The 6,817-nt window shown below is 42.6% G+C and overlaps 2 non-coding genes across 2 annotated transcripts; both read left to right on the top strand.

Annotated features, from left to right (window-relative positions):
• Positions 1-220: 220 nt before the first annotated feature.
• Positions 221-302, top strand: trnas-uga (transfer RNA serine (anticodon UGA)). The gene has a single exon. It is a non-coding gene; the product is annotated as a tRNA-Ser (tRNA).
• A 4,267-nt stretch (positions 303-4,569) lies between these two features.
• trnas-uga (transfer RNA serine (anticodon UGA)) lies at positions 4,570-4,651 on the top strand. The gene has a single exon. It is a non-coding gene; the product is annotated as a tRNA-Ser (tRNA).
• Positions 4,652-6,817: the final 2,166 nt, after the last annotated feature.

Here is a 6,817-nt window from a genome sequence, read left to right as displayed (position 1 = left end):
ACTGGATTGTGGGATTAAACTGACAGATCTTTCAAAGAACCGGCACAGGCTCGGCGGGTGGACAGGCTTCCTTCTGTGCTGTAAAATTCACTGATTCCATCATGTTCATTTTCACATCAACTGGGAGATGCAACAGAACTCAAGACTCAAAGACAATGATTCTCCACAATATGTCAAAATCACTAATGCTTTGTATGGACAGTTTAATCATAGCGCAGCAGCTGTGATGGCCGAGTGGTTAAGGCATTGGACTTGAAATCCAATGGGGTTTCCCCGCGCAGGTTCAAACCCTGCTTGCAGCGAGTTTCATTCAGTTTTAAGCAGTTGGCTTTCTGGCGACATCACTGACTTGTTCACCAATGAAACATCCATGTGCTGCAGTCTGCTGACTTGACTGATCATTTCGCTGATTGGAAATATTCGCATTGATTGGCATCAGTGAGATATTGCAGATTTCTTCGAAACCAAAAGTAATATGGATGAGGAATGAAAATATCCAGAAAATGTCTTTTAATAGAGATCCTTGCAATGTGTTGAAGGCAATCAAACCTTCAGTGAATGAGTGGGAACGCCCTTTGGTTTTGTTAATTTGAACCAGATTTCTGTGTCAAATGAGCACGGCAGAACTGGAATCTTCACAGAATCAGAGAAATTTCCTACTGAAAGTGGAAAAATGGGAAAAGCAAATAACCTGAAAAGGCACTGCCGATCTTCACTCGTGCTCGAGTGGTTAGGATTGAGTGCACTTACTGCCATAGCCTGGGTTTGATTCCTGATCAGAAAATGATACCTTTATGCTGCTATGGCAACTCTCACAAACATGATTTACTCGCGAAATGAAGGTACTCAGCACATCTGGCGCTAACAGTGGAGAGAAAAACACAATTAAAGCTCTAGATCAGTGATTATTCATCAGAGATGGAGAAGTCAGAGATGTAACAGATCGATAACAATTACAGAGAAAGAACAAGGGGAGCGAATTGGAACACGAGAAGGGTTGTGAAAAGTTACAACACAGAGTGATGTACTGATAAAAGGGATGATGGTGCAAGGAAAATGTGGTTGGTAATTGGACAGCTATTTGTCCCTGCTGTTCCGTCTGCCAGACTTCACTGAAAGTTAGCTGATCCACGCTATTTTTGCTATTTCTTCACTTCAGGCCACTTTCACCACAGACTAGTTTCTCATTTTTTAAAAAAACTAACGTTTACCTAGACCACAAAAGTCAAGGACAGCACCGAGTGTGTTGACATGAGCATAAAACTGCAGGTGCACAAGTTTCAATTTCCAAAATGCACCAACCTAATCAATGTGGCTCCTGTGAAATGTGCAAGGCAATGCACGGCCATCAAACATCAATAGAAACAACTGACACACAGCAAATTCTACCACTTTCATGTGGCATCTCCTTCTGCTTCTGTCACTGCTTATCCTCCAGCTCCCTCTGCTCCTCCAGCTCCCAGGTGAATTAGCTGCTTTATGCAAACACACCGAATTCATGAAACCCAACTTTCCCTGGAAAGCAGGGAGTTGGAATGAAAGATACAGGACATTGAGAAGGGATGGGTTTTGCAGATAACAGGATAAATAAACACTGTGATCTCATCTTCCTGCTTCTTCCAGATACTGAAAGAGGAATGTGCAAGAGTTGTTCCCATTCACAATTATTAACAGTCACACTCTCCTTCCAATCTTGTACACGTTGCTTCAATTTCAAACTGTGCATAATTTCTCACTGGTTTTCAATGTGAAGAAAGCGGAGCTACTTGAAGCTAATGTTGTTCAGCAGATGTAATGCAAGAAGATACCGAACAGGCCGATGATAACAGTGAATGTTTTGTTGAGCTGAGCTGCAGTGAAGGGTTGGCACCATTTAAAATGTCATTCAGGAGGTCTGGTTCCAAATCTGGTGATAGAAATGACAAGAAAAACTCTCACTGAATTTCCTCAGAGTCATGAGATCAAAAGGCAATGATACATGGTACGAAAGTGTATTTGTCTGTAATGGATTGTAAGATGTCAGAATGACTGTGAAGGCAGCAGCAGTGATGTTGAGAAACATGCAATTATAGAAAAGTACAGCACAGAAGGAGGCCATTCGGCCCAGCGTGCTTCTTTAACAGAGCCATTGTGATTGGTTGATCAGGAATGATGTGTGTGCCAGTTTGAACAGCAGGCAGAAAAATGTGTCCCATTCACACCCACATTTCCCTTGCACCATCATCCCTTCAGTCAGTATATCACTCTGTCTTGCAACATTTCACAGCCCTTTGCTTGCCGTCTTCCACTCCCCACGCTCTGCCTCGAATTGTTTTCAACTTGTTGCATTTCTGACCTCTGCAGCTCTGAAGAATAATCGTTGACCTAAAATGTCAATTCTGCCTTTCATTCCACATCCTGACAGAGGAGCTGAGCATCTTCACTGTTTATTCAGCAAGGATCTCATGTTGGTTTTGACAGTTCGCACAGCAGCAAGAACAGAGCATCCCGTGAATGGGATTGAAAGGCAACCACAGTGATAAAAGCATAAAATCCTAACCACTAGACCACCAGGAAAACTGTTCTCAACTCCTGCTAGTTAATGACCGAATCTATTTTTTCCCATTACTTCACTTCAAGACACTTTCGCCACAGACTTGTTTGTCACACAAAATGATCTGTTTGTTTAGATCACAGAAGTCTTGTTCAGCCAATGAAAGCTCCGGTTGCTGTCGGGAGGAACATGAAATGGACACTGAGGTGAATTAGAAGGACAAGCTTTGAATGTACAAGTTCCATTTTCCATATTGCACCAACCTACTCAATGAGGCTCCTGTGAAATGTGCAAGGCAATGCACGGCCATCATTATTCAATAGAAACAACTGAGAGACTTCAAACTCTGCCAGTTTCACATGACATCTCCTCCTGCCTCTGTCACTGCTCTCCCTCTGCTCCGCCAGCTCCCAGGCGGATTACAGTTTGATGAAACCCAGTCGGGAGTGGGAATGAAAGATGTTGGACATTGAGAAGTGATGGGCTTTGCAGATAACAGGATAAATAGATAAATTCCTGCTTCTTCCAGTTACTGAATGCATTAATGTGCAAGAGTGGTTCCCATTATCACTTATCAACAGTCACACTCTCCTTCCAACCTCGGTCACATGGCTTAGCTTTGAAACTGTTCATATTTTCTCACTGGTTTTCAATGTGAAGGAAGTGGAGCTGTGAGAAGCTAATGTTGTTCAGCAGATGTAGCTCAGGAAGATACCGAACACGCCTGTGACAACAGTGAATGTTTTGATGAGGTGAGCTGCAGTGAAGGGTCGGCACATTTAAAATGGAATTCAGCGTCAGTGTCTTGACTTCAAAAGACCAGGACACAAGCTGCTGTTTCTGTATTATACGGGCCTGAAAGGGTTAATGTTTGGACAGTGAGAGTAAACATCTCCCACTTTAGTGTTCACGATGTTCTCGTCAGTTGGGTGCTCGGCTTTGGAAGAAGGTAGAAGCAACACCATGTGTGCTGGCTGGATAGGCTTGTGGAAAGTATAAATAATTATATGGATATAATAAACGAGTAATTCTTTAGCCCTACAGAGACTCCTGAGACTCTATAAACAATGCTCTACCTACAATACAGTCAAAACACAACAGCACCTACTAATAGAATGCAGAAAATAACCAGTCTTCACTGCATGAAAATGTATTTCTTCTCGATGGATCATCACACTTACACATGCCTGTGCTTCAATCTCCAACATTCAAACCCGCCTCATCTCTCAGATTATTCCTTCCACCTTTAATACTGACTTGCTTCTATTTCATTTTCTGTGGCTTATCCGACTGTAACATTCACTTTCATGTTCTTAAAGCCTTTAACATTGCTCGGTTCCCACCGCTGTTTCTGGGTTGCACATGTTCCATTCGCACCAATTTGGGCCTTGAACTCAATCCATACATTTAGGTCTGAGTGACCGCTCGGCAGATACACACTGCAGAAACAGGGCTCGGTCTTTGGAAGGACAACGGCGGGTTGTTGACAATATTTCTTTGGGGAATCTTCTGAGACAAGGGATGTGAACTGAGGAACTGGGTTTTGTTTTCATGGCAGTTCGTGCTTTTCTCATGAAATGTGTTCTTTGATGAAGTAACGGAGAAAGTTGATGAGGATAGCGGTCATGTGATTGATGCTTTGCACATGGACTTTCAAAAGGCATCCGGTGAAATACCACATAATCGAGCTGTTAGAAAAATTAAAGCTTTGGAATTAAAGGACCAGGGCCAGCGTGGTTACATAATTTGCTGAGGGACATAAAACGGAGAACAGCGACAAGAGAAGAGGATGAGTTTCCAGGGTGATGGGGGAAAAGCTGGATTGTGGGATTAAACTGACAGTTCTTTCAAAGAACCGGCACAGACTCGGAGTGTGGACAGGCTTCCTTCTGTGCTGTAAAATTCACTGATTCCATCATGTTCATTTTCACATCAACTGGAAGGTGCAACAGAACTCAAGGCTCAAAGACAATGATTCTCCACAATATGTCAAAATCACTAATGCTTTGTATGGACAATTTAATCACAGCTCCACAGCTGTGATGGCTGAGTGGTTAAGGCGTTGGTCTTGAAATCCACTGGGGTTTCCCTGTGCAGGTTCGAACCCTGCTCACAACGAGTTTCTATCAGTTTTAAGCAGTTGGCTTTCTGGCGACATTGCCAAATTTTTCACCAATGAAACATCCATGTGCTGCATTCTGCTGACTTGACTGATCATTTCGCTGATTGGAAATATTCGCATTGATTGGCATCAGTGAGATTAGATTAGAGATACAGCACTGATATTGCAGATTTCTTTGAAACCAAAGGTAATATGGATGAGGAATGAAAATAGCCAGAAAATGTCTTTTAATAGAGATCCTTGCAATGTGTTGAAGGCAATCGAACTTTCAGTGAATGAGTGGGAACGCCCTTTGGTTTCGTTAATTTGAACCAGATTTCTGTGTCAAATGACCACGGCAGAACTGGAATCTTCACAGAATCAGAGAAATTTCCTGCTAAAAGTGGAAAAATGGGAAAAGCAAATAACCTGAAAAGGTACTGCCGATCTTCACTCGTGCTCGAGTGGTTAGGATTGAGTGCACTTACTGCCAAAGCCTGGGTTTGATTCCTGATCAGAAAATGATACCTTTATGCTGCTATGGCAACTCTCACAAACATGATTTACTCGCGAAATGAAGGTACTCAGCACATCTGGCGCTAACAGTGGAGAGAAAAACACAATTAAAGCTCTAGATCAGTGATTATTCATCAGAGATGGAGAAGTCAGAGATGTAACAGATCGATAACAATTACAGAGAAAGAACAAGGGGACTGAATTGGAACACGTGAAGGGTTGTGAAAAGTTACAACACAGAGTGATGTACTGATAAAAGGGATGATGATGCAAGGAAAATGTGGTTGGTAATGGGACAGCTATTTCTGCCTGCTGTTCCGTCTGCCAGACTTCACTGAAAGTTAGCTGATCCACGCTATTTTTGCTATTTCTTCACTTCAGGCCACTTTCACCACAGACTAGTTTCTCATTTTTAAAAAAAACTAACGTTTACCTCGACCACAAAAGTCAAGGACAGCACCGAGTGTGTTGACATGAGCATAAAACTGCAGGTGCACAAGTTTCAATTTCCAAAATGCACCAACCTAATCAATGTGGCTCCTGTGAAATGTGCAAGGCAATGCACGGCCATCAAACATCAATAGAAACAACTGACACACAGCAAATTCTACCACTTTCATGTGGCATCTCCTTCTGCTTCTGTCACTGCTTATCCTCCAGCTCCCTCTGCTCCTCCAGCTCCCAGGTGAATTAGCTGCTTTATGCAAACACACCGAATTCATGAAACCCAACTTTCCCTGGAAAGCAGGGAATGGGAATGAAAGATACAGGACATTGAGAAGGGATGGGTTTTGCAGATAACAGGATAAATAAACACTGTGATCTCATCTTCCTGCTACTTCCGGATACTGAATACAGGAATGTGCAAGAGTTGTTCCCATTCACAATTATCAACAGTCACACTCTCCTTCCAATCTTGTACACGTTGCTTCGATTTCAAACTGTGCATAATTTCTCACTGGTTTTCAATGTGAAGAAAGCGGAGCTACTTGAAGCTAATGTTGTTCAGCAGATACACCAGAATGTGCAAGAAGATACCGAACAGGCCGATGATAACAGTGAATGTTTTGTTGAGCTGAGCTGCAGTGAAGGGTTGGCACCATTTAAAATGTCATTCAGGAGGTCTGGTTCCAAATCTGGTGATAGAAATGACAAGAAAAACTCTCACTGAATTTCCTCAGAGTCATGAGATCAAAAGGCAATAATACAAGGTACGAAAGTGTATTTGTCTGTAATGGATTGTAAGATGTCAGAATGACTGTGAAGGCAGCAGCAGTGATGTTGAGAAACATACAATTATAGAAAAGTACAGCACAGAAGGAGGCCATTCGGCCCAGCGTGCTTCTTTAACAGAGCCATTGTGATTGGTTGATCAGGAATGATGTGTGTGCCAGTTTGAACAGCAGGCAGAAAAATGTGTCCCATTCACACCCACATTTTCCTTGCACCATCATCCCTTCAGTCAGTACATCACTCTGTCTTGCAACATTTCACAGCCCTTTGCTTGCCGTCTTCCACTCCCCACGCTCTGCCTCGAATTGTTTTCAACTTGTTGCATTTCTGACCTCTGCAGCTCTGAAGAATAATCGTTGACCTAAAATGTCAATTCTGCTTTTCATTCCACATCCTGACAGAGGAGCTGAGCATCTTCACTGTTTATTCAGCAA

The sequence above is a fragment of the Heterodontus francisci genome, chromosome 34 (genome assembly GCF_036365525.1).
Source record: "Heterodontus francisci isolate sHetFra1 chromosome 34, sHetFra1.hap1, whole genome shotgun sequence".
NCBI lineage: Eukaryota > Metazoa > Chordata > Chondrichthyes > Heterodontiformes > Heterodontidae > Heterodontus > Heterodontus francisci.
Note: the sequence above shows the minus strand (reverse complement) of the source record. Positions and strands in the feature narration are given on the sequence as shown.